The 17057-nt window shown below is 40.8% G+C and overlaps 1 long non-coding RNA gene across 1 annotated transcript; it reads left to right on the top strand.

The window, feature by feature from the left end:
* The first annotated feature begins 10802 nt into the window (after window positions 1–10802).
* Window positions 10803–15578, top strand: LOC111266247 (uncharacterized). Its single transcript, XR_002683972.1, has 3 exons — window positions 10803–11587; window positions 14548–14684; window positions 15018–15578. It is a non-coding gene; the product is annotated as an uncharacterized LOC111266247 (long non-coding RNA).
* The last annotated feature ends 1479 nt before the right edge of the window (window positions 15579–17057 follow it).

The following is a 17057-nucleotide window of genomic DNA, read 5'->3' as shown; positions in this document are numbered from 1 at the left end:
CGACGCACTAGGCCGTTATGTCTGGTACATCCGTGCTGGGTACGATAGGGCGCGGAGCTCTACGCAGTTTGCTTGAAGTTCGGTAACTTGTTCGGGCATAACTACAGAAGAGGCCAGCTCTTAGACAGGCAGCCGGTTCCAAGGAAATAAGGGCGAGTTCAGTGACACTTGACTATTGCGCTTTACTGCACGATCGGTGCAGTGTGCTTAGTTGTAATTGGCCTCGGTAGTCTGGTCCAGCTTCGTAGATGATAGATTTGGGGTAAAATGTTTTTGAACGTGAACATTAGAATGTATAGGGAAAAAGGACGCAACCGACGTAAATCTAATGAGCAAATTCGGGGTGCAGAGTTCCAGTTAGAACGTCCAGCTCGAATTCCGTGTCAAGCGTCACATTCAGCTCACTTAAGTACCCGTAATCCGCACGATGAGGTGTTATAAACCGAACTATATACGTCTTCTGCAGCGTAACGGCGCTCAGCACTTAATAGATCCTCGGTTATTTATTTGTTAAATGGATTCAGTTGGAAAAAACATTTGCTCGGACCAAAAGCGTCTAACCAAACAAATCCTTGCCTTCTTACAGTTGGAATAATGCCACTGATATGGAACAAATATGTAATAAAAATCATTAACTTATTTTATTAGCGAGCATCGAAAGAAGCAAACGTTAACTAACTTATATGTACGTTCGCATTGCGCTTCTTTATCGGGGGAGGGGGGGGGGGGGGGCGTTTCTTTATCGAAACGGACTGTGTAAACATGGAGGCCATATTGTCTTGAACAAACATTTTTCTGTTAACAAAAAAAAAAAGTAAAATTACTTCCCATTTGACTACTAGCTATTTGTCTGTATCGAAAAGGATCGTTTCTAAAATATGTAAGATAAATGCTAATCCAGTGGTATCGTAGAGCCTACATAAAATATTACCATACAAACATTATACTACAAAAGCTATTTAGCCGCACTGTCTTTTATTCGCTAGCTCGTTGTTCCTGTGGCCATAATGTCACCGATGTCATCGCGTTTAAGTTAAAGAGTGATTGTTCCTCAGATTTGCCTGTCCTGCCTCGTCTCAAACGTTTAAATCTAAGATCCCTCGTGAATATTTAACAGTGAACCCAAAAGCAGCCAGCGCTAATATAAGACAATTGTCAGAAGGACCGCTCAAGAAAAAAGTTAACAAATAAGCCTTCTTATCCATACCTTTTTAGCCAGAAGGACACAAGCGAAGTCTCTACTTAACAGCAAAACGCCCTGGGTCCGCGCGATTCACCTTGCCCTATGTTGTTGTTGTTGTTGTTGTTGTTGATTTAACTAATTTGGTTAACTGAAAATACATCTATTCTAATGTAAACTATAAAATAATCTAAGTTTTTTTTCTAACTGTATCAATTCAACCTAATTTGTCTACCAGGGGCTCAGCCAATTCTAGGCTGATCTTGTTTGTGATGGTACATTTCGACAATGAAATAGTGAGACTTCTTTTAATGTTACCTGATTGATTTTGTTTCTAGGACGCACGTCGGTAACTTTTGAGGGAGATAGTTAAATCGGTATTTTTCTTTCGAAGTTAAACTGTTAGTTTTTTCATACAAATCAAATGCATATTTGCGGCTTTAATATTTTTATTAATTGATCATTACTGATTGAATAGGATTGACTTGAAGAATGGCTCTAAACGTGCTCTCGATTCACTGCCGCATAGAAAAACCGATATGACCAATTGAGTTTTTGCGATGTTGGCTCAGAAATAACAATTTTTTACTCCGTCGGTTGAAACCTATCGATTTGATTACCGAACACCTCGTATGGGGGCAATTAAGAAGATGCCAAGAACGGCGGTCTCCCTACATAGTATTTCGTGTACAAAATTTTCGCTAGTGTCATGTAAGCGAAACAGCTCATAGATTTATTTAGTCTACGGTTTTTTTTTATGCCGAAAGAAAAATTTTAGGGAAGTGTTTTGTGTTTTGACTCAGCTCAGACGAATGAAATGCGTTTTCAATATATCTCTTAAAAAATCTTTTTTTTTTTTCCTTTCCACAAGCTTTCCTTGTGAGATCAGAGAATCGTTAGGTGAATAATTGGAAACTCTTTCAAGACACATTTTCATCCTTCTGCCATATTATTATTAGGTAAATAACTGCATTCGACAATAGGCATAGTTCATGGCCAAATACACCCGTTTCAGGTGTAGAAATGTGTTTGATCGCAGACCTACATTTTCACAGTTACTGCGGTGCAGTTGATTTGAGATATTGTCACAACAATTCGTTCATCCTGTTGCAGCTTTTTCGTCACAAAAATTGCATTTATCTAATTTACTCAGTTTATTAAGGACATTTATTCCGATTCTGATTTGACAGTCCTGCTGCCACACTGCAGTTATCTCATAAATCTGTTCTAATAATCGATCTTTTCGATCTCGTTATATCTCCCATTGATTTAGTCGATTTCTTCTTGGGCAGTGACCCTATCGGTTCGGTGCAGTTACTACCCAATTCCAGTACTGAATCAATACGTTGACTCTGCTTTTCCATTAACTTTCTATTTAAAGAAACAACTTAGCTCGTTTCAAAATTTCTACGAATCTTCAAGTGTGCACGCGGCGTCAGCCTGAAGCGTTATTCAGTTCAGGCTCCGTAACTTAATACGGTAATTCTCGCCCTGCGATCAAAACGGTGTTCGAAAAGCAAATAGCTTTCTAATATAAGCTTCTTTCACACGCTCAAGAGTTATCGTCTAAAACTGTTAACTTGCCTAAAAAATGTTTAGTTTTAGGCAGAAGGGAAGTCTTATTCTCTAAAAGGAAGTTATCAGTGTAATCGGCTATATTCTCAATTCAAGCCCAGAATCACTTTGTTTCGATATCGTTTCTCGGGTGTATATATACAGGCTTTTTTTTATGAGCGTTGACATGACGGTATGTTGGTCCTGATTAGTCGCCTAATAAATGTCATAGAGAACAGACTGAAGGGTACCAGCAGAAAGTCATCCTGCGCTCCTTGTATTTTCATTTGTTAGATACAGACTAGCAACCGTACAATAAAGTTTTTTCGTTTTATACATCAGCGGATTCTGTCATCGGTACTTGTTGACGTAACAGTTGAGTAAACGCAATTGTCGTATTCGTTTTTCAGGATGATGTCTTGAATAGCGTAGGTCTAACGTAGGTAGAAGAACTTTCCGCAGTTACGGGGAAGCTTCCTTGTGTTATCTATTGGTGCAAAGATATTTAGAGGTTGTTTTGCGCTTATATTAAATAGAAGAAACGATTTCGAAGAAAATATAGGTCTATTTTACTAAATGATTCATAATTTTGCAAGGGTTTTCTCTTCTGACCGGATACAGATCGGTATAAATCGAATCTAAGACCGAAGTTCTACCAGTTGTGTTAGCTTCCATAGCGTAAAAGTTTTTTCAGGTTAACGGACATAGCTTGATACCATTGCTATTGGCTCAGACTACATAAATTAATACATGTGCTCAACCGCTGCTGATCCTTACGTGTACGTGCAGAATAATTCAGTCGGCACCATGTATAAAGCCTAGATCCCTATTTTAAACCAAACCAGTAGGTTTCGAGCATGTTTTGTAATTACTGGCACTGATCGCTACTGCCAGCGTTCATTGCGATCGGCACATGATGGAAAAGCTGGTGAAAAACATACAGGTATACGTATATTTCAAAGGACTTCTGCTCGTGCATACTTATGGTAAAAGGGGCTTGCTTTGTCGAATATAAAATGAGATCTGTTTTTGAGTGGGCCCATCGTTTTCTCTAGTTCCGTTGTTTGTGGTGGACCATATATACTTTGACGCGCAGTTTCGCTTCGTCCCATGGTTTTCTGTTTTGCGCGGATATACCTACCATATGGGTAACCTTTCCACAGAGAACTATCAGACAGGAATACCGGTTGAAATATGTGTCACTTGTGGAAGGGTCTATTCATTCACTGCATACTGAGTGTCGAATAAGCTCGCATACGCAGTGCAAGTTTGCCTCTTTTACTCACAGGCCCTTGTGCAACGACGAGTGCCTCAACATCAATTACAATCGTCGTGCTGTCACCATCTGCTCACTAGAATGATTTTGTCTTTGAAAATCTATATAGAGCGTGCTAGTGGTAATAATAAAGTTCTAAATTTGTTAAGCAAATTTATAACCAGCAAACGCGTACAACCTGTCGTCAGAGGGCTCCGTTAGTTTGCAGTACAACACCAATCCACATTCACGGTTCGCTCGAGTACGCTGTTAGTAATCCTAAAATCTCTGCTATATCATTTGCAATCCAAGTTGCGGCTGTCCTTCGTCGATAGGCTTGCTCTGAAATGTAGGCACGTCCTTCGTAAAAGCCTTAATAGCTAAAAGTCGACATTGGTGAATAATTCTGCGTATGACAGAAACTGATTAAAACCAACTAAAAATACTAGTAGCATTTTGGTCCTTCAAAAAATGTGATACTTTTATCACGATATACCATATACCTATCTGTGAGCATAAATACCTAAAACAGCAACGTAAAAATGTTTACCCAGTTAACGCATTTGTTCTGTGAATTCAGCACACATTGTAACGGGTCACTTGGCCTCTACGCCGCCCGGCGGATTTCTGGTTGATCAATTTTTCCATATGATGTTTGTGACACTGTCTAGCGTGGTAAGTGTCGGATGCTGTTGTGGTCTGTCGGGCATCATCAGCACATCAGCAGTGATATGCCGATGACTATTATTTCTTCTAAGATTACATGAGAGGCCGCCGTATCAGCGGGCTATCGAACAGCGCGCACCAACGTTCTTTAGAGCACCATGTACAGGCAAGTATGGGTACGAGCAGAAATGCGACAGAGCATTTGCACATTTCCCTGCTCTTCTTGGCCACCCCCGCATCCTCTCTTCTACTTTCCATTGGAGGCTGCCTACATTTACAAACGGAACGATGGCATAATAACGTTGACACAATAGAAACGGACAACAGTGGCTAAGATTTGGCCACTGTCCTCTTAGTGCATAGTCGATCTTTCACCTATGCCTTACCCCCTTACCCTCTTGCCCTCTTATTAACACCACAATGAAGGAAGTTAGCAAGCGTTTAATATGGATGGTCGGCATTACTTCTTTAAAGGTTTAAGGAAGGACACGGGTCAAACCACTTCACTTAATAAAATAGAAGTAGAGAAGGTTCCATCAAAATATCCGTAAGCACTGCATTAGACTGGATATGGATCTCGTGGAATCATTTCATACTCGTTTAAATGTTCATAAGTGAATTAGCTTACTACTAACATTTTAACTTGCTAGAAAGGAAAGTCTTAGTGTATGTATCTATCGGTTTAAAGATAGGCACGGGTTTTACGACCAACTTTCATTTTCAAAGCTATGTCCAAGCCAATTAGAATAGAAACGTACGTCTAAATGACAAGCGAAAAAGCTGCTACACCCCCAATTCGTTCGACTGGAAGTCGCCAACTGTATATTTTCTAAAGCAAGAGAGTCCTGCATCATCTCTCAATATTCTATGGAGGGGAACATAATGGAAAAATCCACTTAGCAAAACAATCAATACCATATATCTGAATTATTTCATCCATATTAATACCATATGGATGAAAATGATCTTTAGAAATCTGTTCCTTTACTAAACCTAAAACCACGCAGCTAAATGGTCTGGTAATTATTACAGTTCTACAAGTTGTTTCCACTATTTGTTGTACGTATCGGTGGTTTAAGGGCAAACCTGCAAGTATTTCGCCACGGCCTTGTCGAAATTACATAGACGTCATATGGCCTCCTCTACCAATAGAGTCTGTGTCTCTTTATGTGAGATAAATAGACAGTGAACAGCTAAACAGCAGCAGACGAGTAAGATATGTATACTACGAGAACAATCACAGTTAGCGTATATACAATTTTTACTGTAGTGCTACTTGAATACGTTAAATGACGACAGTTAGACTTTGGCCTCACATCCCCTGCTAACAGAAAATACCTTAATCTTTTGCCACCTGTACAGATATACGCAATATTTCGAACTCTTCCGTTAGTCATGACTTATTAACTGTGGATGCCCATTCAACTGAAATCATCGATGGGTAACGTGCGTCTTTTATCTAAAATACTATGGCCGTACATTCTCACCAACAGACTATAAAATACACTTCAAGACATTTCCTAAATAAGCTTGGTGAAAGAGCTACGGGCTACAATCACGCCGAATCTTGACCGTATTAGCTCAGTGTCGACCACCATTAGTATCGTTTTCAAATTATTTGTATTAAAAAATCTGCCATTAATTGGCGACCTTCTATTAGGAACGACAATGATGCCCTTCAATAGGGGCAGAATCGATTCACTAGTAGAGTTATGCGCCATAGATCGAACTATTCAATCTTATCAGCTAGGGTTCTAAAGCAGACCTCGACATGTTTACGAGGTCACAACGGTTTGGCTTTATTAACGTCTGAAGTAATGTACTACGCGGCGGGGAGCCGACGAAAGGGTTAGAAACGATCCGAACTGGTGAGTAAAAACTAACTTCAACTAATATCCTTTTATTATAGTCACTAATGAGTCAAGTAATCTTATTTGTACGATAATTGGAACACGGTATTACTATAAATACTTACCATTATTTATATACCACTGCAGAAAGATTGTAAACGTATTAATAACCTGCCTTTCTCCAGTTAACACAGACCAATTCGACTTTACCTGGCTGACTATAAAGTGTAGCTCTTCATTCAAACTTTGACAATGTGACTATGAAATGTGCGAGATTGCATAGCATATATGTATATATATATATATACCACATTAGCCATTGGGGTCTATAGAGCTACCCCATATTACAATTGATGTAGTATTTTTTTTAGTCATTTATGGCATCGTCAAGAGTTTTGAAGAATTTCTCACGATGACTCTTGCTTAAATTTTAGCCTTGTCCGCGTTTCCGATTGGACCTGTCACATTTGTCCTTACGTATTAACATCTATTATGAATATCGCGTTTACGCGTTGATGATGAAACGTTTTCCTTTCTAGTTTACTTAGCAATGTTTCCCGAACTTTTTTTTGACGTTTCTTATTAATAAATATTTTAGCTCATGTTAACTGCTTTAGACGCGTAAAGGCAATTTACGTTATCGCTGAACGTACCTTACTTCTAAAAATGCTGCCATTTTTTCTCTGTCACGTTGTTCTATCTGTTAATGTTCCTGCACGTCTCGGTCTGCACAGTGTAACACAACGTACGCTTAACTGGTCACATCCACAGCCATATGGGGGGAAACTTCTTCCTCTCATGCATGATTCTCTCATACCTGCAAGGACATATATGTAAATGAGAATAGACAGCTTCGAAAAAATTCGCCACCTAATGTTGGCGATCTAAGTTACATAGCTTAGTTTTAGATATAGCTGGTCCTGTTCGATTTGTATCGCCAGTGCCTGCACATATCTAGGCTACGCAGAAATACATATAAATCTGTCATGCAAATACTACAGATGTTTGCCTTTCTGCGGTTACCAAGGTCACACATATCTGTGGCCAAATGCATAAATGCCGGCGAGTTTTACATCCATAAAAATTTCTTAAGACCGATGTCTGTAGCTTCGTTGTCTGTCTTTTCGTCACTTGGCCCATACAGAGTCCAGCTACGGCTGGCGGCCTGAAACAGTACCGGAAGGCGTTCACATCGACGCTAAATTTATGTCACCCCACCCACGCTGCCCGAGAACGATGACGCCAACAAACATGCCGTCGAGCACCATGGCCGACTGGGAGGTGCGATCGTGACCGTTGGAGATGGTGGTGGCACAACAGCTCGATGATGATGCCGTTGTAATTATGCCAGAATTCTATTATGCAGTATGTACGTAGCTTCTACCACCGGCTACTGTAGCTATGTGAGCTTTATTATAGTCTTCTGTTCGAAGTAATAGTACTAGTTGTAGAAGCAATAGCTCGTTGTCAGGAAATAAGCGAGCAACCCTGAGTCGCCTACCCTCGACCTAGAGTGATATCGATCTATTCGGGATCGGTTCCAAGCGACTTACGACTGTGAAAACGCTACGGTCATGATGAAGCTTTGCTGCAGCGATTACTTTTGCCGCCAAATAAAGTTCCAGTAAAAGTCACTTGGTAGTAAGGTTGTACGCGTACTCCCCGTATGCTATGGGAGGATTGAACAAAAAGCGTAGACGGACTTAGAGTGTCCAGGCGACAGGCGGGCACGTGCTCGCTTAACATAAAATCACGGAGTGTACTCTCTTCCTTGTTTTAAGTTCGTCGGTATCAAAGCAGGGCCAAAGTAAATAGACGCATGACCGATGCTACCTACTATATACTTAGGTGAACAACTATAGATTATCTATTTATGGTCTTAGGGGTACGAACCAATGCCATCGGGACGCTATGTTTGGTATGATGCATATACATATATACGTATATGCATCACATAAAGTCGTATAGCATCAGATAATTCTAGCTAAGTTTATCGACACAACATTTGTAAGTGCCAAATGCAGCGAAAAGCAATAGCGAGTCGGCTATAAAATACGCGAGGCGATTTCAGGTCTCGATTTTTAGTCTTTTGAGGAAAAAGGCTTTGACGCAGTCTAATTGTTCGAGAGTATTCACTGTAGGATTTGTCCAAATTACGCGTGCCCCGCACACTACAATTAGAGCGTTCTTAAAATCGAACAAGATGAGACAATGAAACGGTCCGAATGCCCATGCGGCCAAATCTACCTTCCTTAATCTTCCGTCAACCTGTGCGGTAAGACTTTTGCCTTCAACGGAAAAAAGCAACCCTAGCTATGGAGACTGGCTCACATAAGCAAGAGGCAACCTGGCAAGCTACAAGGCGTCAGTGGCCGTTTTCTTGCCTCCCTTTTTAGACCTCATCACTGCCGTCCGGCTCAGGTCAGTCCCGAATTTGTGGCTGATGCATGGCCCTGGACCATCGCGTGTTGCACTTGAAACCTGTTCGACCCGCATATGACTAAACTGTGTGAACACAAGATGACTTCAGCTGATTTCCTTGACACTCTTATTTGATCCGAGAGGCCCTTCAGCAAAACGAAGGACAACAATAGGTTTAGGTTGTCCTCCCTGAGCCAGGTTAGTTATCTGCGTGAAAAATGGAAGTTCGGCCACTCCATCGTCTATAGTCATTGTGTCTTCCTTCAAAATCGCAGCAAAAAAGTTCTGCACATTCATAGAAACATTGAGCTAGTCTAGCGTGCACATTACCTGGTCACTGAACGCCGGGTCGAAGGCGGTCTTACCGCGTGCAACCGATTGTGCAGTGTAACTAAAGCTCTCTTGATGTCAGCCATCAAAATCCTGCGCGTCGTTCCTGTGAAGTGTTCTGTCCGCAGCCCATGTTGCTCGGTTGGGACGGCGTGTACGCTTTCTAAGTAGCTGTTTAGTCTTTTAATCAGCAAGCTGAAAAGCAGAGTATAACAAACGCTTCTCTTCAGTTACTCTTTCCATGATCACGGTGCGGTTGGGTAGCCCTCTTCTTTACGGATCATTAATAAGGTCATGTCTTTTCACTAAGCTGAAAGTGTGCCAGTATGTAAACAATTATTGAATAGTGTTGTCCAACATGGTGCCAGAATAACGGCCTATTTCAGAAGCTCACTGCAGGCCTTGTCTGGACCAGCTTTTTTTTTACGCAGGCCCCCAAAGCCTTGCATTTGTTTCCGCAATGTCAAGTCTTGGAAGGGTATTTTATTGTATTGAGACCTTTTCTTTCCACGCGTCCGCAAAAAAGGTACCACACGTGGTATCGTATCCTTTGACGCGAACACCTCTGAGAAATGATTCATGAGGACCGAGGTGCCAATCGAAAAAGCTGCCGTGGTGTTTTAGCCACTTGTAAAGTTCACGTTCCGCATCGGCGATCAGACGAGTCTCTAGCTGTTCAAAGCACTGTTGCCTTTGTGACGCATACATTTCCTAACAGATCGTCTTAAAAACGGAGGCCAAAGGATTGAACTTGGACTGTAGCATGGTTATAAGCCTGAGGGTCATTTGAACCCTTTGGGTAAGCCTGTAACTACAGTTGAATCATATATGCTTCCGACGGAACGGAGGGACTCTACTGTAGATTGGGGACTTTCGATCAGATGCTGCGCAAAGGTGTCGGCATTCACCACGTTACGTACCGGGAGACCTTCGTGGGTTAGTTCCAAAAGCCTACATTCATTTAGGCACTTTGACAAAAGTTGGCGTTTGACAACCCAAACAAATGCAACTTGAACAGTAAGGGCGCCCTCTGACAGAAAATTACTTTTACTCTGACACTTTACGCTATCCTCGGTTAAGGTCATCGCAAATATATTTATAACCGAAGCTCCGGTATCGAGGTGAAACTAACTACCCAAAAAGCAAAGTCCGCGAGCGTTTCTACAAAGGCCATAATACGGATCGAGTTCAGTTGGTCGAAATGGGCGTATAGATCGCTGGCAGTAGTTAGGAAAGATGGAGTGCAAGAACAGCCCTTCTTGCCTACCGATGAGTTCCTCGGTTTGTACGTAAGATGATTCCGAATCAACCGGGCGAACATAGACTGTTACGAGACGTAGCTGTTGGCCACGTAATGACGTTATTCTTAACTAAGCACGAACTTGCCAGAAGTCGCTAATCTTATGGTTGTAAAAACCCAAGATGTCTCCACTGGCCTCGGCCTTTCACTGCAGGGCAACGTATGGAGTAGAAATGCAGCAAGTGAAAAGAGCTAGTTGCCTGCTCTTCGTAAGCAGGAGCATGTATTTACTGACCAGGGCTTCCGGAACAGGGACGCAGAGGGAGTTGCAGCCTTTTTACAGTTTCATTGCGTAATTCATAGTGTCTTCTTAAAGTCCGGCCTTGCTGTAGGTTCCGTATTCGTCCACGGAACCGGCTCCGGTGATTCAAGCTGTCGCATATTGGAACCGGTCATTCACTCGCGTTGGCTGCCAGAACCTGTTTCACGAGGTCTTTGACCGTTGCGGAGGATACAATCCGTTGGTCATGATCCAACCGTTGGGTTTACAGCCGCCTTCGCCATTAACTGCTCTTTAACGGTAGTTTCACTAGACGATGATTCGTCTTTTAGAAGTTGACTCAGCTGCTGCAACGTAGGGTTTGAGAGTCCGATTGAACTAGTTGTGTGTGCCGTTCAAGCCTCTCTTGCCCAAAATAGATGATTATACACGGGTTTGCAAATACTTTAAAGATTTCTACTAGATAACGTTTTGTCATTCGTAACTATTGTAAGCTTGCTTTATTTCCAGGTTTACTATTGTTCTCATTACTTCGTAGAGTGCTTTCTTATTCAGAAGATTATGTTCTCAAGCGTAACGTATTGCAAATGCTACTCGTCGACTGGAATAGATTTGTTATGTGAGTAGTACTGTCGAAGTTAGGACTGGTTATGACATTAGCGTCAAAATGGTTTTGCGATTCTCAATAGAAGCATCTAAGGCGTAGAGATCAGCACATAGTTGGTGACACATCGATCGCATACGGCAGAGCTGATTTGTTGGACGTCCGAAATATCAAGAGAAATGTACTCCCTCAGGTCGTCGTACGCAAGTAAGTCTTGCCACTCTGAAATTAAGAACAAAGACAAGAAGTGTCATAAATATAGGACAATGATTCCCAGTTACGGCTAGTGGACAGATGGGTCGCTAAATCATCGGTCCTAAAGTGTCTATTTGTCAAGTACGCGTCGATTCAACCAACTCCGCGCTTCTAGAACACTAACCTATAGTTAGTTATCCGAACTTACTTACGAAAACAGGCTCAAGGCAGTTACTAGCCTAACCATGTTCATCATATATAAACTGTTATCATGGCCTTTCGCCGCCCTACTTGCAAAGACCACTTCAGTTACACTCTTGTGAGTCCCCAAGAAGCCATTCTATTCCTTACATAGGTTTGGTCTCGAAGTGCTCTAAAACTTGTTATAGTTAATATAAAGAAGTCAATGTCATGTTCGGTCACTTTCTTATATCTTATATATTAAATTATATTCAAGTTAAAGTTCCTTATGCCGACGACCGCTATGCAAATGGTCGTCACTAGGTATGCTGTGTGCTCGTCTAATCATGATTGCTGTTTTTAGGCCGCAGCCTAAAGACCTCATCGGGTAGGAGATTAGAACAAAAGACGTTCGGTAAGACGTAAGTGTACAGTTAGAAGAAGCAGTAGATTACTAGTAAGAAAAAGTGTATATTTATTTTGGAGGAGATGCTATTTCAACCATAAGCTTAATTCTTTTCTATGAACCTATTTGATCCTAGTTTAGGCTTAACTAGTTGTTCTAATGAACGTCTACTTTAGCTCTTCTTCTCTCAGCACACAAAATTTACATATAATTCAAAAACCTTTTGCAAAGTCGTCCCAAGGACAACTGTATAATGACGTCTTAGTCATGCTATCCAAAAGTGGGTTCACTCCCTAGGCCTATAGCTGGCAAAGAATGCCTGTAAAAATACAGATACTCCAATAAAACTAATCAGAATAAAAATGCTACTATTACGTTGGGACGTAATTATTACAAATGCAATGCCACTAGCAGAGATAGCCGAATTGGCGTGCAGCTGGACACACATGTTTCCTGTGTGGTGCATTTATCGAAACATCCCTATAAAAGCTAGATCAGATAGAGAGAGGCGAAGATAGGAAACAATCCTATTAGACATAAACCAATGGACTTCCGAAAAAGGCGGAGCTGACTTAGGTCTAGGTGATAGAAACCTTTTTCTCTTCCGGACATTCGCGGCAAGGTCGACTACATTAAGTCGAAGGTTGACTGCCGAAATAATATACGTTACAGAAATAGCGAAACTTTACTTGGTAGTAGGTCTTGTTATCTATGCTGCTTTAGGTGATACTGTAGTAGATTTACTTAAAGAACTAATATTCAAAGAGTATATCAATGCTAGAAAAGAGCTCGGTAAGCTCGGAGCTAGAAAGGAAAAAAATCCATGGACCCTCTGGATCAGGAATAAATCTAAAAACTGCATGCTTGACAATGTCTTCTTTACGAGTAGTCCTAGTTGTATCATCGACACGATTCATGTGATTGATACTTGAAATATTAATTGGACAGCAGAGCAAAACTATCTTTGACTAATTAGGAAAAAAACTTATTTTTTAAACCATATTCAATGGTAAGAGAGATATGCTCGGTCAGAAGAAGCTTCGTCTGGGTAACTCTCAGGATATAAAGGGATCTCATAAAATAATAAAGGAAACACAGTAAAATGAAGAACGCGAAGTACGCCGCAAATCAGCCTATCACATTGAATTGACTGTATAATGGTGGGTACAGAAAGGCAAATGGTTGTGTTGGCAAACGCTTTTATTGTACTGCAACACTAAGCCACTTAAGCAACGAAGATTCTTTTACAGCCAGTTGATGGCCTAAGCCACGTTCCGTCCATCTATTCAGACCGATGCGGTATACGCTGGAAGACTGGTGATTCAAAATATCGGCTAAAGTATATGTGTGAATAGATCGCTGTCCTGTTCTTTCGCCGAGGGAAGCAACGCTGTAGAATGACCATTGAGTTTTAGTTAGAAGGTCCAAAAAACTAGCAGTACGTAAACTAAATGAAAAAACAGAAATTACTCACTGATATTTCTAATAAGAAAGCCATTAAACTTTTATGGTCGGTATATAATGCTACTCGAATATAATAGTAAACACAAAGAGTTAATTTTTTTTTTGAAGATTTTGCAGGATGAGCCTCAATACGGTTACAAACAATACAGAAGCTAAGAAGAACTGATGGGCTGTTATTATTCCTAGCTTAAGTTGAATGCGGATTGTATCAGGATACTTTGCTTACAGTTCTATACTTATTATTTGTACCTTGAAATAAAAATAGTGCTGTAATGTAAGGCGAATTTAAAAATAAGCGCAGCGATTTATACAAGCGTATAATTTCTGTAGACTTGATCCTCAAATAATGTGTTATTACTTTTAGAGCCTCTTTGTTGTTTCATCTAAAAATATCGACATAATCCTACATAAAACTTTATAATCAAGTAAAACGACCTTTTGTTTTTATTAAAACACTTGTATTAAAAAAAAGGTTTTTAACTAACAAGCGTGCTGATGCCGTTTTAGAATCTAACGACGACGTACCCAGCAGCGAACGAATATACAGTTTACGTCTTGTTTTCGACGTCCCGCTGTGGACGCCGCACCACAACAAAGACAACTGTCACTAACGATTTACGTAAAGACAACCTGTTCTATTGTATTATTAATAAATACGTAAATTCCTCTCTTTTACGGTTCCTCACCTAAGCTCTACCAAAGCCTTCAATTTTTGCTGGGTTATGTGGAAGCGTTTCTATATGGCTTCAACCGCTAACAAGTCACTGTTTGTAGCTACTACTAATACTATTGATCGAAGAATAGATTAGAACGTAGAATTTATCATATGCTAAACGGTATTACATACTAAAACACAATTTCATTGCTTCGGTTAAGTAATCAGTATTAAAGTCGTTTGACTACTTACACGTTTCTTATTTAGGAAATCACTGTCTGTTTAACTTTACCCATCAGTCCGTAAATCGGAAAATCGGTGCGATCTGGAAAAGTAACAGCTAGTTTTTCCTATGCATACAAGGACTTTGCCATGGACGTGGACCCATCCTAGCAGGCCGTCAGGTGGGCGAATGTCAAAGTTTTTGAAATATTCTGCACTGCCTGTGCTCCTTAGATCTATAAGAGCTGCTTCAATTGAAGATACGTCGAGTGAGTTGAAAGCAGCTTATTTGAACAAGTTGTTTTGGCAAGTATGGTTAAAAAACACCTGTTTTTATTGAACAGAAAACGCCGCGTTTTTGATAATAAGTTTTCATATTATGTATTTGCCGTCATTGTTCAAGATCTTCTTTATCTGTCAACTAATTTATCTCTTCTCGCCAGAAATTCTAAGGTTTGATGTTAAAGAAATCGCCTAGTCAGCTTCTGAGACCCGTTTGTTTATTAAATGTCCAGGTCTTAACATTGTCGAGGAAGGTGAAAATCGGTCGCTGCAGAATCCACAGAATATCAAATGGTAACGAAATCCAGGAGGGCAGTTTTGACGATATTTGTTGTGAGTAGCGTCGCGCTGTCAAGGAGCAGGCTGACTTGACCTCGTTTGTCAAGTCATTTCTTCTGAAAGGCGTGATTAACCGCTGGGCCACTGGACCAAACAAACGTACCGATCAATCGTCTGGTTCATAGGGAGTAACTTCCAATGAAGCAGGTCTTCAGAGTCCCGTCAAATGCAAAGCATAACCTTTTTTTGGATGAAGATCTGGCTGAACCCTGAGCCCTTAACCGCTTTCCTCGATCTACCCCTCTATTATTAATATCAGTTCCATTTTGAAATGTGTGTGATGACTTGTAGTACCTAGGGAAATCATATTACGCACAAGTTAGTATTTTTCCCCTGTCAATTGTGTATTATTAACGTTGACTTGTTATATAAGATATAATAGTCCTTTGGCCCAGTACTGATCCTAAAATAGAAGGACATAAATATGCAATAAAGTGTAGTGTTTACCCTTTGCATGCCTCATATGACATTTGTAGTGTTTACCCAGTGCCCGCATCGAGTCACGTAGTAGAGATTGCGGGCTGCGAAGGCAGGCGGCTTTCCTTACAACGAAATACTAGCCTTCTCTTATATATATGTATATATATATATATATAATAGTAGATGCAAAATTCGCACGTGGTTACCGGCGTGCCTATAGAAATGCCATGAGACATCCGTTTCGTATTGGGATTGAAAATTCTATTTTCGTTATTCAAAATACAGTTGTCCTGCGAAGGTAACATAGATCACAGTGCAAAAAAACAGGTACAAGTAGAAGCAGTCGTATTGCAGCCGCGATTATAATGATGATTGACAGTAACGTTAATTAGCTGAACTGGCCTAGCATGGCTAGTACGCATTATCACATTGTCTAGGTTCGTTTCTAGGCATGCTATATATATATAGGCCCTCTTTAAACTGGGTCAAAATTCGTAGTGTTATCACTGCTGGTATTATGATTATTATTATTCGTATCTCAGAGGTGAAAGGTAGATGAAATTTGTTCAATATCTACGGTCCATTAGTATATGGGCAAACGCACGGAGAAATAGTGAAAAGAGGCCAACGACTATAAACTGTTTGATGTTGCCTCCAGCTTGCTGTAAAATGGATCTAAAATACGACGGCAGGGAAGTGGGAGCTTTTGAGCTGCAGGAACGCAGGGCGAATGCAGGCTAGCGAGCGGTTGGTTAGGTCCTCCTCGTAGTAAAAGTGACAGTAGCCAGATAAGTCGTTCAATATATTTGTGACCCGAAGATCGCTGGCCTTCTAGTTTCCTTTCGGGCCTCTCCCGCCTAAAGTAACCTTGTGGTTGGATGGCGTAACGAGTGTTAGAGCATCGTCGTTGGTGGGCTAAGTCGGTCATTGGCTCTAAATCCTAAAACTACTTTTTCTTCTTTCTTTTCGAAATATTCGAGAGGAGGCATTAATGGTAGCAGCAGGCTCTTGCCCAACCCAGCTTCCATTGCAATAAAGCCACATTAAAACTAAGCCTCAGTTACGACATACGCCTACAGAGACTGTTCTTGTACATATAAGAGAGAAACCGACGCCATAATGTCGCCTATACCAAACCGCTGAAGCTAGAGTTCAGCTATCACCGATGAGCAGACATCAGCTGTCGCTGATTGATGCCACTGCTATTACCGCAAGTGTAAAAGTGTATCGACAGTCATAGATAGGCACTAGGTTTCGAAATGATAGATAAAGACTTTCCGATGTCTTCTTTATATAGTCGCGTACATCTCGTATACAACTACGGCGCATAAAATAGCACTAGCATTTATCATGCTTTTCAAAATCTTCACGATTTGGGACTGAAGCTGAGCCAGACAACGCGATAAAATTCTAACGCATAGATTGTAAAAGCAGAACAGATGAAAAATTTGTTTTACTTGAGTATCTCTCCGACTTATTTATCTGTGTATTCAGGTGAACTCAGCCATGTATAT

The sequence above is a fragment of the Varroa jacobsoni genome, unplaced genomic scaffold, assembly GCF_002532875.2.
Source record: "Varroa jacobsoni isolate VJ856 unplaced genomic scaffold, vjacob_1.0 scaffold_1066, whole genome shotgun sequence".
Lineage (NCBI taxonomy): Eukaryota > Metazoa > Arthropoda > Arachnida > Mesostigmata > Varroidae > Varroa > Varroa jacobsoni.
The sequence above is the reverse complement of the archived record's forward strand: the minus strand, read 5'-3'. Positions and strand labels throughout refer to the sequence as shown.